Genomic DNA, 25888 nt, shown 5'->3' with positions numbered 1-25888 from the left:
AAAAAAAAAAAAAAAAAAAAAAAAAACAGAAAAAAATCTTTCCTGTATTATGTTGTAGCATTTCAGAGCAGTTTATAATTATTTCTTGGAAATGAAGTTCAAAGTTTGCCCTTTGGAAAAGAAATTTAATAAACAATTTTGTTGAGCTACATCAACATGAGAGATATGAAATATTGCATCAAGAAGTTGAAATGAAATGTTCCTATTGTTCCCACATTTTTTTCTACAAACTATGCTTCTCAGTTGCAGTTTGAGGAGAAAATACAATGGCATTCAGAAAGGATCTGAAGATGCAACAATTGAACTTTTCTAACATAAAAGCTTATGGGTGCCTAGGGGAAATTAAGCTAGTTATTATTGTGTAGTGAGATAAAAGTCTAGATAATGTATGAGAGAGAAATGCACTGGAAGCTTGATTCCTGACCCAGTGTTAAAGCAGCCAAGAAGAAAACATTTCCGAGATGGGAATTATATTATTAGAATTGTATATTTTTATTTATAAATAAATTGCATGCTATTTTATATTGGCAGTCTGAAATGGCTATTATTTGCCTTCACTGTGGAGGAATTTACTTCCAGACACTATTAGAATCTAAAGATAACACTGAACTTATCTACCATCTCCTCAGGGTACCTGCTAACAAAATACCTGGTTTTTGCTTTATGATTCCTTCTCTTCTTAGTAAAACAAAACTAACAGTAATAATAAAAAGCTATATTTAACCTCTAGCAGTGTAACTTTCATCTTAGAAGAGCGAGTTGCGACTTTACTCATCTAACATCCTGAGAGATAAGAAAAAACAATGGTCTGTGAGGCAGGACAATTCCACATACGTTGAGGTATCACTTCTTGCAGACTCACACTGTGGAACAGCCAAAAATGGAAAAAACCCTATTAAAGAATCTTTCATCTTTTAAAAAGTGCTGTAGGCGGCATGTAAGCTTAATGAAAGTCCCAGCTCCCCATAAACGCTGTGTATTCTTTAAGGCACAATTCAGTTCCACAGTTACAAGGATGCTTTATCTATGCAGGATACAGAATTCTGTGTGTTGTATCAGGGATGCAGCATCTGAACAAGAATCCATGTATTCAGACCACAAAACAAGAGTTGCAGAAAAGATCAGCACTGAAGAGAGGACAGGTAATAGCATCACTGAAAAGAGTCTACACCATGGTGGCTTCTTAAAGGAAAGTGCCAGGATGAAAACAGTCACCTTTCCCAAGGTGATAAAGCATTAGTTCCTTTCCCTGCAGAGGAAGCAAACTGTAGCTAAGCAGATGAATGAACTCAAAATGGTAAAAAATTCATCAATAAAAGTTCATAACTCCCATGTGGATTTTCAAACCATCTTTGTCTTTTTTTTTTCCCCCTAAATCTTCATAATAAAATTCAAGAGTTCGTAAATTTTGATTCAGGTTTTAATGCTTCATATTGAGAAACAGGCCCACAAAGTCATACTGAATGTATTTTAAAGGACTAACACAATACTGCTAAGCTTTTAAACATATCACGATCCTCAAAAGCTAAAACTTCACTCTTATTTTTAATCTGATTTCTTAAGTCAATAAATCTAATATGAATGTGTCAGGCTTCTGCATGCTTCTTTCTGCCTGTCAGTTCTTCATGACAAATACAGCTCCAAATAAGCAATACGTTTTTATAAAACCCGAATATGACTGAAGTTTTCAAGAGAATCAAACGACAACTAGTGTTGTGAAAAACAAGTAGCTTGAAAGACTAGTGACAAGCCAAGAACCTTCTGCAGAAAAAATCCTGATGTGCAAGTACAATACTGTCAGAAAAGATAACACACACAGAAGAAACTGTATAGATTCACCAGCATGAGTAAAAGTTGTAAGCAGACCAATTTAATGAGAGACATTAACACAATGGAATTTTGGAGAATTTCTAGTGCCAGTATAAGATTCTCTCTTTTATTCTAAACTTTTTTTTTATTTATACTGAAGAACAAGCATACCTTTGCAGATGTATTATTCGAGTTCCTTCCAATTTATTTTACTTCAGTAGATGATACAGCTATTTTAGAATTTCTACAAAATTTGGAGGAAAACAATAAATTTCAAAGACATTAAAAATCCAGATTAGTACTTCATAAATTTTTTTAGAATCTACATACACACTAGATTCTATGAAATAAGTTTTTTTTTTGTTTGATTTTTTTTTTTTCCAGATAATTTTCCTTTTTGCAAAGGAAAACCATCCTCAACGTTTTTAAGTTGGCTATATCTCTCACAAAGATTTGAAAAAAGAACACACAATAAGGCAAAATATCAACATGGCTGCTCTCTTTGTAAAATATGAAAATATCAATGAAGTTCTTATTTTAAACCAAGTATCCCCTTCCAGCATCAACATGCTTGTAACTTGGTGACGAAACAAAATTCTCAGTGAATATAGAGTAAAACATTGTCCTTTACAAGGCAAATACTTTTGACAAATTTAATCATCTGTTTTCCTTGCAGATATATGACTACCTAATCTAGAAATAATACCTGCATTCAGAGCTTCCTTCCCATCACCAACACGCACTACAACTACATCAGTTTCAAACAAACTTCAGGCCTTGGGAAATTAATACATCAGCGTTCCAACTTCATAAATCCACACATACGCAACTTTTACTTATTTATCCATCAGATTTAACTGTTTCAGGAATACAACGATGTGCAGTACACTGCACCTTCTCTACCAAGAAAATTGGAAAGTGGGAAAAAAAAAATAAGGTCAACCTCAATTTTTTGGGTTGAAAAGTACGTGCTGTAAAATTGGCAAGGTAGATGTGGGGACATACAGGAAGTAGGCCAGCACAAAGAAGTACATGTACCTCCCACAGATGGTAAAAGGGTCAGGCAGCATACAAAGTGGGTGTAAAAAAGATCAAACAGTAAAAAGCAATTAACCCTCTGGCACTGGGAATTGGGATTTCCTGACACCAATTGCTAATGTTGGCCTTAAGGGGTTATAAGATCAAAAAATAATAAGCCAAGCCTTGAAATAAAAGCTATCATTTTAGACAGTGAGGGAAGGCATTTCAAGTACATTCTGGGCTGCCAGATTAGTACGGTACGAGGGGAAGGGCACAGAGGAGAAATACTCTAAAAGATAAACGGTAAAAACAGTTTTCCAGATTTGGACTCACATAGATTTCTTTCAACTACTCTTTTTCTTTGTGAATTGAACACACTGTTTTGCCCTATATATCTCTGATCTATGACTTCTTCTCTGATAAGGATTACTTTTTACTTTCTGTCCAAGTTCCCCCTCATTTTGTAACTAACTTCTGAACATCATCTATATTAGCTGTAGGTGGTTTACTTAATTGCCTTGAGCATTATGATTCTTTTACTTTCCTTCCACACAAAAGGAAAAAGAAAGGAAAAGAAAAAGGCAAGTGACAAAACAGTTCCTTTACAAGAACAAAAACTTCAGATAACCTATATCAAAACTGACATGTTTCAAATAGTCATAAAAGCTTATGGCAGAGGGGTTGCTTCTTTGGTTTTAAAAAGGCCATTATTTCCAGGACGTCTTAGGACTCACCCTTATTCATTGATAGTCTACTGTTTATATATTTCCAATTTATAGTGCTAAATTACTGCAGAAATATTAGACACTTTGTATAAAATAATTACAGAGTTTTCATACTGGTTGATCATTTACAGAAATTCTTTTAAAACACAGGGTAAATCTGACAGTTTTTTCTTTAGTGCAAACTAACTATCTAGAAGCTGTCATATTCAATCCAGGCCAGTCTATGATTCTATGATATAAACGTTACCTGATGGAAATAGTCTCAGCTCTTTTAAAAAATTAATCAAACTTCATTGATTTCCTCCAGTTGAAAATTCTGCATAGGTGGATTCAAATACCTGTGAGATGTATCAGTATAATTTAACACACTGGATAAATACAAGGAAGGAAAAAACCTTTGGTATAAACCTCTGTAATTTGATTGAAATTTGGTTTTAGACTGCTTTAGACAATAACAAAACAGAATCAGATTAAATTTGAGATATAATCCATTTAAAATCATCATGACAAATTTATTATATCTTTTCAGACATCTCCATATTTGTGATTAGATGATAAAAGGAGCTTTGGTCCAGAACCATGAACTGTGGCAGTGATCTCATATCTGAAACTCTGAGAAGGGTTAATAATATAGCATCACCCAAACAGGATTGCCCCCTGCTGTTTCTCAGTGTCTTAAAAACTTAGAAAAATATGTATTAGTATTTCTAATATTTCCTTAATTCTCCTAACTTCATGTATTTCATGTATATATTATTCATGCAAGATATATTTTACTCCATTTTAGCTGTCTTGAAGGAATACTTTGTATGAGGGAAATTCTCAGCTCACATTTATAAGTTGATTATCTTATTAAAAGAAAGCGCTCTTATGAGGTTTTTCTTTAAACATAGCAGTATTGTATTTATATCACATAATTCCCAGAGAATTTTGAATTCTAGTCTCCTGAATGTGGCCTTTTCCAATTTCATATTATATGCATATGTAATAAAACAAAGAAATTGCTTATCACTGGTACTAAACAAAAGGCCAAACAAAAGCACTACATCTAGAACTCCATGGAATAAGTATTAATTAGATTCTTTTCCCAATTAATTTAATAGTCATCTAAAAACCACAGAGTTCATGTAACAATAAATCATATTTAACTCATCATGACTTGATAAAATTGATACTCCATCACTGCAAAAAGGTAGTTATGTAACTTTTTTTTTTTTTATCCTTATTTAAAACTATTATGCAATCTTCCATGCCCTTAAAGATGACCTGTGGAAAGAACTCAGTGGCAAAATAAATATTTAACACTTGAGATATCAGAGAAAATTAGCTGAATCTGTCTGTGGAAATCTCATACCTTCAGTTTAAGGACATGCAGAAAACTATTAGGAAAAACACATTTTGAATTTAAAAAATATTTGTTTCTCAAACTAATGCCTTCCACTGATTTTCATGGAAACTACAAGAGATACAAAGCATACAATAACATTATTTGATAGAGTAAATTCCCAGCTACAAAGCACTATTTTTAACATGGTCACCACCATTAAATGTGTATTTTCTCCAACAATGGACAAGGGCCTGCATACCAGGCTTGTAACTATCTGCTCCAGTAGAGGTGACCCACTGCTGCTGAAATGCACCACCACAGCCACACTGTGCTCCCATCCACTGTTTGGCCTCCATATACATTCAGCAAATGTCAATGAGTGCAATTTTTCCACATGGAGGAACTCAGTGGTGCACCTTTGCTTCATATGCACTTCAATGTCAGACACTATTTTGTCACACTGCCCCTCTGCTGCCATCTGTCACATGGCAATAAAATACAACAGAGTGTTGGTGGGAGCCTTGACCACAACATCACCAATACTTGCCTCTGGTATTGTGGGCTGACATATTAAAAAGGGGACATTTCTTTAGGAGAAGCTCTCATACATTTGCAGATGAAACATCAAAATCAAACAGTGATGCTAGTGAGGCATCAGTACTTAGAATTAATCTGCATATTAAAAACAAGCAGAAATATCCCTGATTTTATCTTGACATTGATTTATCAAAATAGCAGATATTATTTCATACCAAAACGTAAAAGACATAGTACAGTAATGGGATTTTGAAAGCAATAGACAAAGAATTTATTAACTAGAGAAGTTCTACTACAAGATCAGTGCACTATTCCCAGTTATTCCTGCTCAAAACCTGTTTTATGACCTGATTGTTCCTCTAATTAAGAACCTCTGTAATTTCAAGCTAACTTTATGCCGCGGGAATTCAGAGCCGTTTCTTCTTGTGCCAACATTATTCTTTAGCTTAAACAGTTCTTTTTCCTTCTTGGTATTTCCCTACATAATATATGTACATAACATAATCACATAACTTCTTAACCTTTGCCTTCTAGGACTAAAGAAGCCAAGCTCACTTACTCCCTGTCCTTTCCCCCAGATAGTCCACAGCTGCTCTGCTTTCAATTAATCTTTCTCAACATGATTGACTAGAATAGCTCACAGTAGTCCAAATTACATCTCATAAAGGCCTTTAACAAGGAGACTGATACTTCTGGTAAAGATCCGAAGTGCTTCTCTAACACGCTGATTCTCAAATGGATCCCTGAGGAGCTACACTTGCCATTGGTTTCCTCTTCCAAAGCTAGTACTGAGCTAACATTTTACATTACTTTTAAGCACTTTGGGAAATTATTATTTCAATGCAATCTTTTTTCTTTTCTTTTCTTTTTTTTCCTTTACTGTACTCCAGAAAGTTAAGATCGTCTATTTCCCAATTCTCCTATAATGACCATTAAAATAAATTATTTCCTCCCAGGTAAGAAAAAAAAACAACCTTAAAATGTGTTTGATGGAATATTAATAAATAAATAAATAAATAAATAAATAAATATTATCTGCATCTTATCACTCTTCACAACATTTCATCTCTAAACCACATTTGAGAAGTTCGGATTTAGGAAAACCTGACCACCTAGGGCCTGAGACTATAGTGTGGTTCTTTTCAAGATCAATTAGAATTACACTATTAGCATACCAGCTCCACCTCAAGGTTGCCTCCAATTAACATTTCTGTTCTGAATGTAACAGCTTCATGGGAAGCAGAGGAAGAAAAAATGAGATCACGCAGTAAAGGATCAAATACAGCTTAAAATATGTGAAGACACAGCTTTTAGATATACGTAAGAATTGTTTGAAGATTCTCCACTACTTTGTGAAAGCCTGCATGAAATTAAGAATAATTTCATTAATATGTTTTTCAATTGTGTTATGTAAAAATACTCATTTTTACATAGCACAAAAGTTTCTCATTGAACATTTTAGCGTCTATTTCATAGCAGTTAATTACATTAAGAAAAAACATCCCAATCCCATTAATTAGAAAGCAGATATTTGTTCTTAAGCTGTCACCTTAGGGGTACACAATAACCAGAGTTACACTGATTTAAACTCTATGGACTAAGTGCTTCTGAACGCACATACACACTGAATATCAAACTACATAAACCATGCTTGATGTGACACATCTTCAATGGAAGTCTGAAAAGTCACAGTCTGAAAATCAGCTAAATACCTGTTTAAAACTTCATGAATGCCTTGGAACTAAGGTATCCATCAGCTGAGATACTTTCAATCACACTGAACAGTAGCTCATATAAATGCAAAGCAGGCATGAAAAACAGGCAGCATGGTTTCTCCAATCTAACACTATTAACCATCTGACCCAGTATTGGCAGGACGCATCTCAGGAATGTCACTGCTCTGCCTAACAGAGGTCAGGAAATAGGGAATGTATTGCAAAAGATAAAGGAACAAAATAGAAAGTATATAATGAACCCCTCCATGCTGCTAGGAAAAGAAATGTATTGCACTAACCCTTTTAAAGCATTCTTTTCCCTGTTTTAAAAAGTCTGCTTTTTACGTAAAGGAGCCAGGAGGACAAAGTCTTCACACACACACTCATAACCTGTAAAAATGTCTTTGAAAAGCTTTACATTTTCTACAAAGAGGCTTCCTGCAGCCCTTTGGGAAGGCTAACAGAGCTTTTAAGTGCCATATTTTTATTCTTTTCAACTTGTAGATAAAATCCAGGTCTGATGGAAAACATCCCCCACATGCACTAGTTTTGCAAGGGGTCTTAAGATAAATTTATCTTGCTGATAATACTGTAAGTAAGCAATGGACAATATCTCATCCCAGTAAAACAGTCTGCAAAATGAGGATCAGACAAAAATATATTTTAGGGAGGTTCAGCAAATTAATTCCATAACACAGTAGTAGTGCAAGCTTCTTGCATCCAAAAATATCTTATGCAGATGCTTATAAGGTCAACACGATTAAACACTAGATAACGTCCAATAATTTATCTAATATCAAATACGGATATTTTCTTCAGTTAGTACCTATTGCACCAAGCTTTCATCTCTGACCTGAATGAAGTCAATCAGTTCCCTTTTAAGTAGAGAACTTTTCATTGTGTCCTGCATTTCTTTGTTTACTTCCACTAAGTTGGTGGAAACATCTTGAATGTGAAGATATAGTAATAAACACCTTGCATGTAAAGAGATGCAACTATCACAAGAGCCCTTACAGCTAAGCACATGCACATTGTATTCTAAGTGCCAGCTTGCACTTGCAAAACCCTGATTACAATCTTCAACATCACAGTACTACGTGTATGGAAAAGGTTTGTTCATTTGATTTCCTCCTGGTGAGGCAGTGCGTATTTTTCAGGCTAAACTCAAGTGAACAGCTAACCACTCAGAAAGGCATAGAAACTGTTAAACCCTGTATCTAAAAGTCACATGAAACTCCATTCGGTGGTCCATTGTGAATCTGAACTGTAAGTAAGGCATAGGTTCAACAAGATATTTCAAGTCTGTGAAACTTACAGTGGCTTAAGTTTAAACCACAATTTTCTATTCCTCTGACTTCAACTGGGAGTTTAGTTGTATTTACATTTGAGCTTACAGTGAGAGAATTATTATTCTTAAACTTTGCCATCCCATCACAGGATGAAACTCATGAACAGTAAAGTCTACAAAATTCTTGTTATGCATTTCATACAGGCACATCTTCAAGTCTTTTGATTTTGATAATATACATTTGGTGTAAACAGTAATTTACATTCAGTTCCACGGTGCCTCCCATCACATCTCTGCCCTGCCTGTCTCTGAAAAATTATCATGTTCTTTACAGGACCGTGAAACAGCTTGGTGAGAGTATCATTTGGTTACACATCCACATTTATAACTAAAGAAAGTAAACAAAAAAACCACACCTGTTGCATAAAGTGTTTGGGGAAAAACAGTAGCCTGATCTCTGCCACTGGTATGTGTTTCATTTCACAGAATTGTGAAGCAGATCAAGAAATCACAGAAGGTGACAGATAAAGAGGTTTTAAATTGGTTTTAAATTCAATAATATTTTCCTAGGAAGCCAAAAATAGACTTCATCTGCTAGTCTTAGTGGCAATTATCCAAACTTGAAATCAAAGAAGATTAACATATGAAAATATATCGTATCAAGGGATAGCTATGCTTTTTCAAACATGATTATTCCTAGCTGGTATTCCTACCTTATGTAAAGCACTATCTGATTAATCTTTAAGACCCAATTCTACATTGAGCTCGAAGGGAGACATTTCTGAAGACATTTTCTTAACTTATTAAGGTAAATATGATGTATGGCATTAATCTAACAAGACATGGAATTATTTTAGGCATGCAGGAAATGAAAGTCAATTTCCAAATGTATCAAAAATGTATGCAGGTTAAAACTTGCAGAAAACTCACCTTGGGAAAGGCTCAGAATCTCTCTTCTGGCTGACCTGGGAATATAAATGAGGTTTTGGTCAGTTACTATAATCCTTTTATGAAAAACTCTACAGATACAAGCAGAATACTTCAGACAGAATATTAAATCAAAACACTCTAAACTTCCTTAAAGCACAGGTATAACTTTTATAGAATCATTTCATTGTGTGAAATCTCAATATTCTTGCTGTTGTTTGGAGTAACTTGGAATTAATTCTGCACACTATAGTGGAAAGAATCTACAAGGTATTTATTTTGATTTCTAATAAGCATACACCACAAAGATTCTGAAATTGATGGGAATTATCATTCACATACCGTTTTTGTTTGTTTGCTTTTATTACTTTGTCTCTAAGACTGTGCTGTTAGGAGAATTCTAATATCCTGAAAATAGCAACTCATCATCTGTGTAGTAGTAAATTTATTCTGCCTTCATGATGGATCATACCATGGCAGCTGTTACTACATGAGAATTTCTCTACTATTCAGCAAGACATCTTGATCCCATAAGGCAACGAGGAATGACCTGGTTTGATAGGAAACTCGTGTGAAAAAAACTTCAGTCCTTGCTAAATGAAGACTCTTACAAAGATTCAGCAAACACACACACACACACACACACACACACACACACACAATACCCGATCATTTTTAAATCTCATCTTTCCAGAATGTTCTCACGTATGTGATACCACAAGAGAACAAAAATGATTTACAATCTCAAAAAAAAAAAAAAAAAGAGTGATCAGAGCTATCCTGTACACTAACAAAGTGTTTTGTATTTATATAGGTACATATTCTTTTGTACTTGCATAGGTACACACTCAACAGCTCATCAAGACACAGTATCATAGTGAGTACTTTTATTTCTTTGATTGGTTTGTATATTTCATAAGGATTACTGAGCACATCAATAGATACTGAAACTAAGCTCTCAGTATCCAGCAAGGTTAAGTGCCTTTCCCATCCATTTCTCTAGGAGCACATATCCACACGTACAGAATTCAATGTAAAATGGTGACCTTAAGTGTGTTGAATTAAGAGCCTAGGTTTTCAATTCCCCATCTTGTACTTAGATACACTGTTTTCTTTACTGGGAAGCCACTTTAAAATTTTAATATAGAATCTCTGAATAGTGCTTGCTTTCACGCAGCTCTTCAAACCTTCTATCTCAATGGCAAACAAATCACTCTCAGAAAGTATTTGCAGTAAGTGATATCAAGCAGGCCAAAATACCCATTGACCCTGAAAGCAAGACAACATTTTCATTTCAAGAAAACAAGGAAACAGTCACTTCAAACGATGTATTTTGTATTCTCTAATATCTTTGGCTGAATCCTATTCACTCTATCTGTAAAACCCTCAAACCATTATAATTTACCAAATGAAAAAGCTTCTTTGTCAGATGAATAATCTGCAGTACCAGAGAAGTACTGTACATACAGCTTCTATACAACAGTCAAGAGATTTCTGAAATGCTCTCAGGAATGTAACTTTCAGAAAAATTCTTAAGGCAATGATGTTGCTTATATTCTTTATGCAGATGACAACATGAAAATACACATTGGAAACGAATAACAGAAATTGAAAAACAATGCATTTAAAAAAGAATCTTTAGAATTCTGTACTATAAGAGATTATTCATTTTAGTAGATCTTACAGACTTAAGTGGGACAGAAGATCAAGGCCTGGTCGATAATTTATATTCTACATTACAAAGTGCAATCAAAGAATTTAATGGTTCAAAGCAAGCAAACTAAAAAGTCCGCTGTCCCTTACCACTATTCAGAAGAACTGAAGAGCCATTTGACTTAAATGAAGGAGTGATCTTTCCTGCATACAACTATGCCATCAATTTTTTTTTTTTTTAATCACCCCGTCCCAAAATCCTTTCTTCCTTCCTGCCATTTAGAACTAGCCTATTTCTAGAAAGCAGAGATATTAACACCGTGATTTCCTCCAACCGAAGTTTCATCTTTTCTCATAAAATTTGCTCTAACCTTAAATGGTCTTGCAACTAAACTTTGGCTGTCTCCATCCACCCACTTATTCCAATTGAAATGAGTAACAGATAAACAGACTGTATAGAATATCCCCGCAAAGATCTCAAAGTCTTTGCACAAATAAATACATCCTCCACTTTACCGAAGATGCTCATATGACACTTGAATATTCGCTTTTTCTTTTTCCCTCCTGAGCAATCAATCACAACCACTTTTCCTTCTCTGTGAATGGGGTTTTGTGGAAACACCATGGCAGAGAAGGTAAACCACTCAGGGAATACACAAGTCATCTCTCTCACAGCAAGGCATGCAGATGAAACTGAAGATGTATCAGTACGTCAACTGCAAGTCACAAATTAAAGTGTATTACTGACAAGTGATATAACTCCAAAAAATAATGAGCAAGATCTAAATGTTAAGCAGTATGTGAAAACCTTCCAGAATATAGCAAGATCATGTCCTAAGCATCTTGAACCAGATGAGCATTCTCTGCTCTCTGATTAAATTCTTCTGACTCCTCACAGTTGCTAGTCATTACAATTATGATTTGGAATCTCTCTTTACTTGGAAAAACAAACAAAAAATCCACAACACTGCACTTTCCAACTAAAACAGTTTACAGTTCATAAAAGAGATATCATACCTAAACTAACAACGGACTAAAGATTCAACTTGATCTAAAGAAATTGGTTACCTCATGAATTTTCCTAAAGCACAAAACTGAGAACACTCTGTGTAGCCTTCAGAGAAAGGAAAATACTACCACGTTCCTGAAAAATCACTGACAACCAAGCTGGCCTGGTAGTAACTCTTGTGAAAGGCACCATCTATGATTGAGAGCAGCTTAACCACTGATATTAAACAGAACTTATGCTTTTCGCAACAGAAAAGACAAATAGTTGCTTGTCTTTTCAGAGAGATCTATACTGTACGTGGAGTTCTACTCAAATCTTTAAAAAATATTTCTGTTTTACTTGATGTTGTCATATATGATAACACGTTCTTGAGAAAAATTAACATACCAATGATAAGAATTATTCTAGTTTATTATTCTTGGTTTTATATAGTCCAGTTTGAGATCTTTAATTCTAACAATTATAGTAGTATGACTTTCGTTGAGTCCTTGCTCTTTACAGGGAATCAGGGCAATATGATAACCACTGCAGAGTCTAGCTTGCAGGGCGATTGTTACAAAGAATTCTTGATCTGGATATAAACACAGGTAATAAGAAATGCTTGGACAAAAGCAAGGCTTTGAATTCTTCACATTAGCAAACAGTGCAAACTGAAACAAGAAAACAATATTCAGATTCAGTAAATACTGTCATTTCCTTTCTTATGTTTTTTTTTTATCTTGGTTTGCAACAAGAATCTTCTGAAATCTTTAGCCATAATACAGGTTTAAAGTACCTTCCAATGGGGCATAAATGTTAATCCACACCTTTGTTTTTCAAGAATGAAACCATAACACATTTCCTTTAGTCGTATATGAACTTAGGAAAACCCTGTATATTTGATTACAGAATATGACACCTATTTTCACTGCAGGAAATCATACAAAGGTGCTTTTTATTATTATTGCTCAGAAAAACAAAGTACAGTCTAAAACAATTGTGAAATAAAACAGAATTAAATGTATGAAAGCTTTATTGGCACTCACTGTATATCCATCTCAAACTCGCATCTGCATGAACTTGATATTACATTACATTTTGTATCCTCTCTCCACTTGGGTTTACCCCAAATATTTATTGTGCGTAGTCAGGGCATATCAGCATATAGCTGAGGTACATTTAGAATTGCTGTCATATTAATATCTGCACAAACAGCGCTGTTACTACCTCGGATATGTTTAGTAAGAAGCACTAAGTGAGTAGGAAGGAGATATTGCTATTCATGTATAAGAAATGATTGCTCCAATGTACTGCTCAACTCTCAACTGGAAAAAAGTGACAGTACAAAGTGCTTCAGGAAAAAAAAAATATATGATACCTGTGAGCAGCATTGTGTGCTGAGTGAACAGTATATGAAAAGAAATATTTAAAGTACATGCACAGGACCAGAGCAATCTGCTTGAACAACTTAAAATACATTACAAAATAGATGCACTCCTTCCATTCACAAAACAGACACGTGCTTTAGGTTTTGTTATCTCAGTATTATTACAACTGTATTGTGGTTTAACCACAAAACCAGCACAAGCTTTAAAACAGAGCAATAATAAAGCACAACAAATATTTATCTGTGCCACAGGATACAGCTTTCTATTATGCACTGCTGGAGTTGGTTCAGTTGTTCTGCGCTGGAATTATTTGAGAAAGCCACATGAGAATTCAAATTCTCCGCAAATTAGACAGCAAGTTAAACTCTCTACCCATCTCTCAACAATGCTTCAATACTAAAAACAGTAGTATCTCATATACACTGCCTTCTGATTGTAAAGCACCCAAGGGAAAAACAGTCTTATTATGGGATATTTCCTTATGACAAACACCTCAGGTCTCAGACTTGTTCTGCTCCATGCCTCTACAGAAACTAGAGGACAAAGATGCAGGCTTCCAGGGCTGCTGAACATCCTGTGGAAAACAAAGATGCAGATACCAGATGCTTGGTATGTGGGTATTTCTGTTGTTCTAAATATGTTCTTGTTTTTTAAGTGAGAGTTGCAGATATCAAAACATTATCCACTGCAATATGAATTTGAATAAGAAATGGCAACCTCTAGAACAAAAAACATTTCAAGTTAATTCCTAGTGGAAAAGACAACTTTACCCAATACATCAGATTTTATTTCAGAGAAATACATGCATAGTCTATGTGCACACACACATGCTCTTAGCATATTGTTTTTGCCATAGCTGGAAAGAAATGATCTGCAGCTTTTTCAGCAGTTGCTCAGACTCAGACTTCCTGAGCTCAACTGATCACTCCATCTCAACAATGTACTACACATAGAAATCACCTACATTAACTACCTTTTGAAAAGATATTACTAAAATTTAACTGCAAATACCTGTTAGCTCCTACCAAAACTAGAAGAGCAGCATGTTTTAGCTGAAAAAAAAGTATGGATCTTGAAAGCTTGAAAAGCATGAAATTATGCTGAGGGAAAAATCCATCCCTGAACAGTGAGCTCAAATAAGGCCAACATACTGCTTAAGTAGTATTCAACCTTAAGTAGCTTTCAAGATTTACTTTGTGCTTATGCAATGCACAGATGTCATGCAGAAATTAATTCATAGCAAATACAAAATTAAAACAGAATTAAGGAATTCTTCCATCATCATTGGTATCATTATATCAACCTGTTTAGTAAATCATGTGCTTTATCTCAGTAAAATCCCATTTCTTTATGAAACTGTTAGCTGTTAGTATGAACTACAGCTTGCATGCCGGGCTCATAACTATCTGCACCAGTAGAGGTGACCCACTGCTGCTGAAATGCACCACCATTGCCTCACTGCGCTCATACCACTGCTCAGCCTCCACCAAAATTCAGCAAACATCAATGTATGCCAGTGGTACCATTTTTTCTGCATGGTGCAATTCAATGACACCCCTTGGCTTCATATGCACTTCCACGTCAGACATCATTCTGTCAGACTGCCCCACTGCTGCCATCCATCATACGGCAACAAAATGAAATGGAATATTGGTGGGAAGGTCCAACTTCTACTGTCATACAACACCCATCTCTGATGCTGTGAGCCAAAACAGTAGATGGGAGGTAGTACATTTGAAGCAGCCCTTAAGCATTGGAGTGGACTCATCACAGGAACCAAGAGAAAGCGGTGGCATAAAAAAGAAGATGACAAAGAACTGTCTATAATTGTTCTTATCTACACACACACAGAATAAGAAGTATTTTAACATTTTAACAGTCTAATCTAAGTGCAGGAACCAAAATCTATGCATGGTCTCTCCAAATACATCCAGAAAAGGCTTAGCAATACAGTTAAAATTGTTGGGTAAGGGCAAAAACAGAAAAAGGTGAACCCAGAAGAAGGGCACCATGACACCTTTACCTAACAGGTTAATTCAGGCAATCAAGAATTCTGACTTTGTATGCACAGTTTCTTTCCTATTCCTTTCCTGCGGAATCCAAATGGCTCACATGTGAGTTATTTTTGTTAAAACAAAATCAAATATTAGTGATCTACAATTTGCAAAGAAGGACATTATGAGCAGCCGTCAGATACGTTTCACAAGGGCAGCCCTTGACGTTTGGATTCTTCTGTCACTTACCAGATGGGCTGGGGTTCAACACTGATGCAACAGTACTGGAGATGAGACAGTAAGGAATAAAAGGTTGGAGTGATTACAGCAAGACATACGTGCAGTTGACCCAAATGAACAGAAAGCACTCAGTCACCTGAATAATACTCTTCAGCACCCAGCAGAAGCACAAGCAGAAACATTTCATTAGTTTTGCAGCGGTTTCTCTTTTTATCCTTTTTCTCTGAAGGCAACACAAAACAATCACATTTGAAATTAAATGACTGTTTTAATTATAATAGGGTTGGGGTTTTTTTTTTGGTTTTTTTTTTTTTTTTTGTTTGTTTGGTTTGGCTTTTTTTTTGTTTGTTTGTTTGTTTTTAACCAACACGGATATTCTCTCTCACTTGGCTGAATTTTTTTAGAATTTTTCATTCATCATTTTATTACTATTGCTCCCTTAAGATCATCATATTGAATCAGTCCCTGAAGTAATGAATACTGTAATTAAAACTTGGTTAAAGGTAGTTCACAGCCAAATGTTGCTCATTTCTCCCAAACATCTGGTTGCTAATCCAACTTCCAATTTGCTGGCTGTGATAACACTCTGATTCTGCTAAAGAAACTAATACAGCTTTTTGCAGCTATTTACATGAAAATGTAAGAATCAGAAAACAAAACTACAAAAAAGCTTTTGGGCACTGAAGCTCTCATGGCATTTCCTACAGAGCCATTTTATCTCACATGTTAGACTTTCCTTTTCTTCAATATAATCACAAGAGTACAGAAGTGAAAACAGGTGGGGTTAACTAAAAGAACCTGTTCATTACCCCAAAGGGACCACAAATTGCATTTAGAGACAGTCCTTCCCTGTCCCGTGGGGCACAATATCAATTTTAAGTAAAATACAAGCAAGACCTACTTAGCATGTATATTCATGAAGTTGGAAAGTGAATACTTAAATTTAGTGGGAGCTATTTATGGAAATGCTGAGGAACAATTGCCACATGAAAGCTGAACTTATGTCACCTACGACTAACTCTTGCAGGTTCTGTGCAATGTAATTCTTCACCTTACATCTTGGACAAAAACACATTAAGACAGTGTCTCGCTCCAATTTATAGGAGAGAGAGGAGGTTCTTTTATTATCTATATACCCGGTGTGAGATTAAGAAGCAACGGTTCAAATGTTGGTCCGACCAGTTTATTACAGATCTTAATTAGGGAGATGAGGAAGGGGAGGACGGACACTATTATGAATTAGGGTAATGGGGAAGGGAAGGAGGGCGATAGAAAAGATAGAAGAGAAGAAGCAAGGAGTCTTGATAGGCAGCAAGAGGGACATAGTCACCACCACGGATCCAGCGTGGTTCATAGTTCAGTCTTTGATCCTCAGTAGTGGTGGGTCGTCAGGCATTGTTGTTCTGTTGACAACGACGAAGCACGACCAGAGACAACCATGGTGATGATGGCCCCTTTTCAATGGTTTCAAAGTGGTGAAGTCAGCTATCTTTGGAGTGACAGCTCAAATCCAAAGTGGTTGAGTCAGCTCTCCTTTGAGTGGCAGCTTCTGGCTCTGGGGCCTCAGCAGGAAACTCCTTTGTTCTTATCTTCCTGGCCTTGCCAGCAGATAAGAGGAAGCAGGGAGGCACCAACTTGTATCTTGCCTTCGCAGGATACAATGGTATCATCCCCCAGCCTCCCATAGCAAACAGGAGTTATTTGGTTACAGGCTAGTTCTTCCGCCAGTAAACAGTCCTGAGCACTATCTTCCAAAGGCAAACAGCTCCAAAGATGTAAAATTGTCCACACAGCGATGTTGACTGCCACACAACATCCATCACTTGCCTCCTCAACAAAATACCTCAGGAAGCAAGCTTTGAGCCAAAAAAAAGCAAAGAAGGATTCTCACAGACAGCAGATCGTTCTGCAACACAGGGTGCAAGGAGAGCTCTGTTGAGTGCTGTAATGGGAAAACAACAGATGTCTAGGCAGCCACAGAAAGTGTCAAACAGGCCTGTGAGAGCACTGATGGTGGCTGGCATAGAGAGCCACTGACTCCAGGTAAAGGGAGCACGCACCTAGAGGGTTTTGTAATGAACGAACAAAGAGAAGAGCTGAACGTAAAGCAATATGATGAGAGTAATAAGGAATGAATGAGCAGATGAGATGAACTTACTGGGTTGGGGGACACAGGCTAAGCAGGGCTTAGAGGACATAGCTACTGTTATCATACTAACTGTAATCCTTTCCAAAACCTGAAAAGAACTCATAGCTTCCATTTCATGGAAAATTGGATGAAAAGTTCAATATTATGCCCTGTTTTGCCAGAAGCTTAATTAGAGGGATCACATTATAGTCTATTTTTCTACCATAACAGACCATGTTCTGGAACATACAGCAAAATCAGTACACACACACACTCAGATCTGCTGTGATCTGGAATCAACTGACATACTACACGTGTTCAAAAAAATGATTGCAGCTTTTCTGTATTTAAGGGGGCACTCACAGAGAGAAAGAGACAGCATGGACTCTCCCACCTCCAGGCAACATGCATAGATCAAACTACAGCCTGATTGTGCTTTTTCAATTTATGTTGAGTAAAATAGTAGGTAGAGTAAGAGGCGGACGTATAGCTCTGGCACAAACAGCACATCCCAAATCACAAGGTAGGGCTTATTTCTACAAAATAAGGCACTCATCATCTATTTGTTTTCAAAATGGAGACACGTATAGACGAATATTAAAAAGACCACCTTCTTCTGTCATCTCAAAACAGTGCCTGCATATATAGATAAAGTGTTTGTTATCTTTATAATATCAATATATTATAAGTACGCACAGAGCAAGGCCAGGCAAAGATAAGCAGAGTATTTGCAAACAATAAGATCCTGTATTTTCAATACTGACAGCTGTAAACTTTTAGAATAAAATATTGTGTAGCCTTAATCTCATAAAAAATACTGCATTCATTAATCTTCATATTAAAAAGACTTTTCAAGTAACAATAAAACATACCAACAATACTTCTTATCTATATTTTTGTGTGTGTGTGCATGTGTTAGTGGTCACTGTCTTATTCCTACCTGAAAAAACATGGCACTGTGACGTTCCCCATTGTAAGGCTTATCTCTAATGCAGGTATATCTGCACTGGAGCATTAAAACTATGCAGAAATATGGAAGGTGACTATTGACTTATAAGTCATTGTCACAATTCAAAACATTAGTCCAATTTACGATAAGTTAATTACATATCACGCAAGTACTTCAATGCCCTAAAACAGATGTGTTTACAGAGAACATTAAGAATAATATGGTACCTTCTGATATAAATATTGTCTGTCTTTTAATAATATATATGGCAATAAATTCTACACTATCATAGACCAAGCAAAAATTCAATTAGCTTGACAGCTGAAGAACAATGATGTAATTACCAGTTCGGACAGCCTGTAAAACCTCACAGTCCCATTCACAAAATGAAAAGAGATTTTTGTTCAGTGCATAAAGTCTATCAACAATATCATAGGAAGGAGGCCCTATAAAACACTTAATTTAAAAAATGATCCTCATAAAAAGAAATCTCTTACTATATCTCAGGTTTTTGTTTGTTTCTTTTAATAGTTGATCACAGTCTATCCTATTGTTTTCATGTTTTTGCCTCACTAATAAAGGGAAGGAGAGTGACAGGAAGAGGAAGGGAATTTTTATTTTTATTTTTTGGTCATGGATGCTGATAATAATATCTTAATTTTTTTTTTTCCTAATGTACTTACAAATTGTCTGTCACAAGACTAAACTCAACATGTATTGATAATTAGACTCCACTTACTTCCTCCAAGCTCCAAAATGCTTTTTTTATTTTCTTCCTTTCTGTTAACATTTTTACATAGCAGAACTACCTCAAATAGTAACACAAAGGCAAAAGTCTGAATAATATTAGACACGTTTGATGCCAAAAGAGCAATAAGAAGATAACTTACCAAAAAACTCCTAGGAAAGATCAACAGGCCTGAAAAAAATACCCTGTAGATCAGTCTGTCTTAAAACAAACCTTTGGTTCTGTAATCATCCAGGGAATATTTCCCACATATTTACAAAAACAGAAGTATCTCCAAATTTTTCAAGTACTTTTCATACTAACTCAAGCCTCAGTACTGTCCGACAATTAAAATATCAACTTATTCACCCCAAAACTACAATATTTTATTATGTTCTCTTTCTGTGCTCAGCAAGATTAGGAAAAAACATGCAGCTCTGGGATTTGGATGTATCTTTTAGACAGGAAATTAGGCCAAAGAGGAGAGTACTGAAAACTAGAAATTGAACACGCAGTTAATCGAAGTCAGTGGGTTTCTGGTGATGGGACAGATGAGCTTCTGAGAAAAAAGAAAATCTCAGTGGGTAGGGACAAGGCTGAAGCTTTAAGGGCAGCATTGTATTCATGCAAATCTCTCTTGAACCAGCATTAACTGCATCTGTAGGAAATAACACAATCTTTTTGCCTAGTTGAAAAAATATGCAGACTAAGCACTAACTATTCCTCTCCATTCCAGTTCCCAAGATGCTCAACTGTTTCACAACCACCTAAAGATTGCTTGAGCAACAAAGACTAGCAGAACTCCTCTGATTTCAGTGGAAGAAAGTTGCAGAATTCAAGTCTCCAATCCTTCTTTGTCTCATTTTATTATTCAGAAACAAGATTTATTCTAATCTCATACAGATTTTTTTTTTTTTAAATAAGTGATGAAGATTTTTATACAAATGTTTAAAAATATATGTTTAGCTATATTCTTCCACTGAGCAATGGAACATTCAAGAAAAAAAAAGTTTAAACATTTTCAATTATTGGAGAATTGCAGAGAAAAGAAAGAATACATAATTTGTCAAACTGCAATTCTCTCTTCTCCCCAAAAATATATTCCTGATTGGAAGAAAAGAGCATACAACACTACATGCAGTCAGTTTTCACTTGGCAATTCACTGAATTAAACCATGTTCCTTTTAATGTGGATAATGAAGGTACCATATATATATATAAAGATGTAAATATTTTAAATATATCTTCCATGGACACCTCCACATATAGGTAGATACGTAAACTCTGAGTTTTTTGTTCCATAGAAACAGTAGGGAAAAAAAAAATCACGCTGAGGATTTTGATTTATATTTTCACTTCCTGACAGATTTTGCAGAATGACATGGTGCCTTATTTTATGAACTCCATCCTCATTAAAATATTACACTCGGGAGTCAAATGTTTAATCATTACTGAGAATGTAACAATTCAAGTGGTCATAATGAGATTAATAAAGCAAGAAGGTCCTTCAGATAGAACCTTATGTCATGTTAGGCCTTATTAGAAGAAGAAAGTATCTTGTCACTAAGTAACATATTCTGGAGGGACTGTCAATAGCTGTCAGATGGTTGTTCATTAATTGTGATTCACTACTTTGAAAACTTCATTTTTCATTTAGAAAACCTGATTTGGGATACTGCAAATTCATACTGCCCTACAGCAAATTTCAGGACCATGAAAATTGCACAACAGGTCCTGTAATTAAAGTGCTTGGTACTGGGGAGGGAGAGGAAATTAAATTGGCCACTCCTGACCCAACAGCGTAACACGACTCGCTTTTCTGCAAACAGGTAACGTATTCCTGAGCTGACACTAACTGTTGAAGCTGTAGGCGCAGCTCTTTTCTCTGCTGAGAAGAATGCCATTGTTATGTTAATTAATCCTCCTATAAGACATTACCCATGTACCGTGAATATTTGTCATAAAAATCACAAGCTCAGGAGTAGAAATTTTCTTCAGTTTCACAAATTTACAGCTAGCTAGTAATACACTCAACTTTAACGTAACTGCTAATATTTAGCTGAGCAAACCACTCCACAAACCAACCTCTTTCCTACCCCATATTCCAAATAAATACAAAATACTTAACAATTTACCTCAGCAGTTATAATGCATCAGGTGGTAACGTGATTCAGGAATGCAAACCCCCATTCTGGCAGGGCAATGTGGGGGCTGCCCACTCCCTTGAGCTACAAAGCCCTGTCCTCAAGGCGGTATCATGGCAACATGTAGGTGCAAGGGCAAGCCAGGAAGCCAATCTGCAGAATGGGCTATTACTGCAGCAATTGCTGGGCCAGGGCCAAGGCCAAACTGGGAAACCACCTCACTGCTAGGGTCCATGCCCTACACCTGGTCAAGCAAGAGAATATTGTGCATCTGGTGCAGCTCTGCGAGGTACTGGGCACCCAAGGCTGAAAGCTAAAATGGCCGCCAGCTCTGAGGTGAGAGCGCCGGAAGTGCCCTGCTTAGGGTCAACATGGCCACTGAATGCTATTAGTGCACTCAGGGCCACGAGACATGCATCCCCACAGTCCATTTCCTTTAATTAAAAATAAAATAAATAATAATAATAACAATAATAAAAAACCCAGAATAGAGAATTCACAGAAAACTCATGCATAATGACTTTATGGTCCTTGAAAGAAGTGAAATTACTTCTAATAAATTATTTGCAATTACAAAGTATCATTGGGAATATCAATAATCAAATACAGTTAACTCACCCAACTGGTGGTAGGGTCTCTGGCTACAAAATACTTCTCCTCTGGTGGCATCCTTTACCTAGAAAACCCTCTCCCTTTGTAGCCTAGCCCTTAAATGTGTCAGTCATGTGGGAAGCAGGTGAATTGCTCACACCTGTGCTTCTTGGGCCAGCCACCACCTGCACCAGGTGCTCAGTCATCAGTTCAGGTCCTGATGTAACAGCTCCCTCACAGAACTGAAATTTACCAAGGGAGACTGAAGTGCAAATCTGTTTCATCTCATCACTCCAACTCAGCTGTGTGACAGAAGTTTCCAGAACACCAACTGCTAGCCAAAGAAGAAACAAATTAGAAGGCAAATAAAAACATATTTACTTGGAAAAGACTAATTCTAAGCACATGATTTTAAATAATACCCTGAAATATCACTTTTGTAAAAAAGACTGCAATCTCAGTCATATTTAAACACAAATCCATCTAATAACACAAGAGTTATGAGACCTGATTCTTCTAATAGCATGACCTCAAAAATGTCAATGCATTCTTCAAACAATAAATCAATCCTTGAGTTAACCTTGTGAATGATTTAAAGTTTTCCTTCAAGTTTGAGTTTTGATGCTAGACCAAAGGCAGTTGTTTCCAATGCCAGCCGTCAACATCATGTGTTAAATGGTTAAAAGATATTTCTTCTAAGGAATGTTCCAAGGAGCATTCAGGGAATATATAGAACTGCTACCTCAGGAAGGACACCAAAGGATAAACATGGCCAGTTTTTATCAAGATAAATGCTTCTCACTCAGAAACTCTACAGAAGTGTCTGGCCACAGCAGCACAAAATAGCAATTAAGTGTATAATGTGCACCTTGCATGTTATTAAAACCTCAGACACTTCTGTTAAGAGTATTCTATAAGCCCTAAGAACCCCTGTGCACATATTTAAGTCATTTGGGAATTGTATATCTAAGCAGTTGCTTAAAGTTAATCCTTCATAAGCCAGAATAGCAAAACATTCAATTTCAAGAGCTAGAGAAAGTTTCCAGTGTACATAATGACTAAAGAATGACTTAGGATACACTCTATTACCCTAGCAAAATTTTCCCTTTCCAGTTATCCAAGGCAAGTTTGAAGCCTGCTCTGAAAGTAATGCCTCCTATATTTTATGTTGGCCCAAAACCCTAGAGGCAGATGTTGGTGGTATGGTAGAAAAGTCTGAACTTTCCCACCAATATTCTGTTAGATGTTGTTGCTGTGTGACAGATAGCAGCAGTGGGCAATCTGACAAAATGGCATCTGAGATAGAAGTGTCTATGGACAAAAGGTGTGGTCCTGAATTCCTCCATGTGGAAACAATGGCACCCAGTGATATTAATTGATGTATGCTGAACATGTATGGAGACCAGTGGAGACCAGACAATGGATGTGAGCACAGTGAGGTGGTGGGTGGCATATTTCAGCAGTCATAACAACGTGAAAGGCAAGTGACATTCTGATGGCCATGCAGGTTTTTATAAGTGCATCATGGAGGTTCTTGTTCATAGCTGGCAAAAATTTGTAGGTAATGGTGGTGACTGTTTGTTTGCTTTATTAGGGAATGTTATTGTTCTTTTTGTTGTAGTTTCCATAGAAATAAATAGGAGGCATTACTTTTGGAGTGACTTACATATACTATCTCATATTAACCTGCTAGTCTATGCTGCTCATGCTTTCTTCAAATTTAAGACAATACTTAGAAAAGAAGACTATGTAGTGTTTTCCTGCCTCCAAAACACATGCACATTTGTCTATGTAGTCAACAAAATACGGCTATCACTCAGGAGTACAACAAGCATTGCAAACTCTACAGAAACTTAAAGATCCTCGATTAGAAATGAGTAACGTTACCTTTTGCAGTGTGCTTGCTTTTGCCTGCCTTGTCTTGCCTTAGGAAAACCCACAGAGGTCTAAGTGAGGCTCACATTTCTTTAGCGCCATATACTGCCATTACTTTGGCTGGCAAGAGATTAACTTTTATAGCCAATGCAATATACACAATCAGCAAAACTACTATGGTTACAGAAATTACAACTAGAGGTTGTAAAGTTAAACTCAAGATTTCTACAGCTCTGCAAACCACGGTATTACTGCTAAAAGCATGGAACAGTTTAAATACCCTTTTTAACACATAAAAAACCCACTTATTAGAGAGTTAACTCTGATTTAACTCTATCCTTGTCCAATTAGAACTAATTAAATCTTGAGAGCAATACACAATGCTCTACCCAAAAGCCTTTTATTTCCTTTTCTTTCTTTTTAATATCTATTTTCACCTTCTCCTTACCTCTCAAAAATTATCCCTGCTTATTGCACTCATTCTGCCAGCTGTAACAAAGGCATGGCTTGTATATCTACCCAATCCATGTCTTCTTTAACCAAGCAGTTTATAACAGTCTGTTAGATTCTGTGTTCAGACATTGCAGCACCTTTGACTGCACATTTCACCATCTTTCCCCTTTTTCCACTCCTTCACATTTCATTTTGATAGTGATGCGAGTAGCAATGAACAGAAGTTTAGTTTTACAAATTCCCAGTATTTCATTAACAGGATCATAAGAGTTTATAATGTTATAATGTTACTCCTCTGAGAAGAAGTATAATTTGTGTCAAAGCATCCACCACCAGGCACAGCCCCTTGATAAGAGTGTGCCTTAGTAAGTGCTCTGATCAGGCATTGCTGTTGCTGCTTTAGACAACTGACTGCATCTTCTCTTTGTAGGTATTTCCCACATCTGCTCTTAGATTCTCACTGCTACACATAAGAGTCTGCCCACAGTAAGTAACAAAAAAAACAAACAACAATGACAAGAAAACCACAAACCAATGCCAAACCAGTGCAGGTTTTATCTACTCTACCAGTAGAGGGGTTTTAAACCTTCAAACATTATTGGTCCCTAGGATGGCACAGGCACAACAGTGATAACATTTAGATCATGCAGTTACAGGCACTAAGAAAACTTTCTAAACTGTGTAAACTGCTGCTTGAAAGGGACACAACTGGAAAAAAACACTCCTTCCTAAATTCAGTGGAATTTAGCAATGGAAATAAAACACATCATCACAGTTAATTCTAATTGTGCCGATGACCTACAAATTATGTAACCCAGGATAAGAACATTTTTTTAAAGTTGAGGAAGTGAAGGAGAAAGAAGAAATCATGGACAAATTTGCTAAAAATGTTTCCTGATTCTCCGAAGGATCTTTTCTTGAAGAAAAACTAAAAAGACAACAAAAGCGACACAAAACTGAAGCGTGCCGTGCAATGTTGATACCCAAATGTATGTAGAGTTCTAACTTTAAAAAATAGCACTTATATATACAAGAATAGAAATAAATATCATACTTTAATTTCGAAAAGAGAAAGAAAACTAGCTTAAAAGCAGAAGAAATTTTTAAAAAATTCGCCTTATACATGATTCAGTAAATACTGTAAGTTTGTTAGTCTAATAAAACATTTGTGTTTACAAAAGTACAGGAAATCTCTAACAAGCTTTTCTTATCCTGTTTCTTTGGATGCAATAACAATGCAGTACTTTAATAATTCTATATCCAGTTCTGAATTTAGTTTACTCCATTTTACCAACAGTTTATTGGCCTTGGTACTACCAGAAGGATATGTGCTTATAAGAATCAGATCTGTATCTTCTGATTGTTAGTGTGTATTAGCATGTCAACATGATGCATTTAAGTTTTTGGTTT

The 25888-nt window shown here is 36.0% G+C and overlaps 1 long non-coding RNA gene across 1 annotated transcript in view; it reads right to left on the bottom strand.

Moving 5' to 3' along the window:
- Positions 1-25888, bottom strand: part of LOC122181535 — a 72303-nt gene that overhangs the window by 4797 nt on the left and 41618 nt on the right. Inside the window, exon 3 of the long non-coding RNA XR_006179466.1 lies at positions 9352-9386. This is a non-coding gene — a long non-coding RNA (uncharacterized LOC122181535). The remainder of the gene's footprint in view (positions 1-9351; positions 9387-25888) is intronic.

The sequence above is a fragment of the Lagopus leucura genome, unplaced genomic scaffold (assembly GCF_019238085.1).
Source record: "Lagopus leucura isolate 7727_CA_CO unplaced genomic scaffold, USGS_WTPT01 Super-Scaffold_100009, whole genome shotgun sequence".
NCBI classification, from domain to species: Eukaryota; Metazoa; Chordata; class Aves; order Galliformes; family Phasianidae; genus Lagopus; species Lagopus leucura.
The sequence above is the reverse complement of the archived record's forward strand: the minus strand, read 5'-3'. Positions and strand labels throughout refer to the sequence as shown.